This window comes from Theobroma umbraticum, unplaced genomic scaffold, assembly GCF_002168275.2.
Source record: "Theobroma umbraticum cultivar Fairchild unplaced genomic scaffold, ASM216827v3 scaffold_228.0, whole genome shotgun sequence".
In the NCBI taxonomy this organism is placed as follows: Eukaryota; Viridiplantae; Streptophyta; class Magnoliopsida; order Malvales; family Malvaceae; genus Theobroma; species Theobroma umbraticum.
The window spans coordinates 2,926,232-2,926,587 of record NW_018397274.1 but is presented as its reverse complement, the minus strand read 5'-3'; positions in this window follow the sequence as shown (position 1 = coordinate 2,926,587).

The following is a 356-nucleotide window of genomic DNA, read 5'->3' as shown; positions in this document are numbered from 1 at the left end:
GCTCTATATTATATACAAAATATCATCGACGTTTATTTACCAATTCCATCTTTTCTCGTCATGACGTAATTAATTGAGATCTCTTCACTTTCAATGATTTCAGGTACATGAATTTCTTTTGAAATTTTTCTCAATTATATCATGGGTCTCTTCTAGAGTTTCTATTTTCTCTTTTTGACCATTTTAAATATTTTCTGCTTTTCATTTTTGAGAATTTTATCTTTGAAATCGATTGGTCTCCACGCTTTTGGCGTGCCTTGCCTTACAAAGACATCAATGCTAAAAAGAGCATTTGCAGCTGGTATATAAGATTTAGTTATTCTTTTAGATTAGTAAATATGTCTGGCAACTGATTT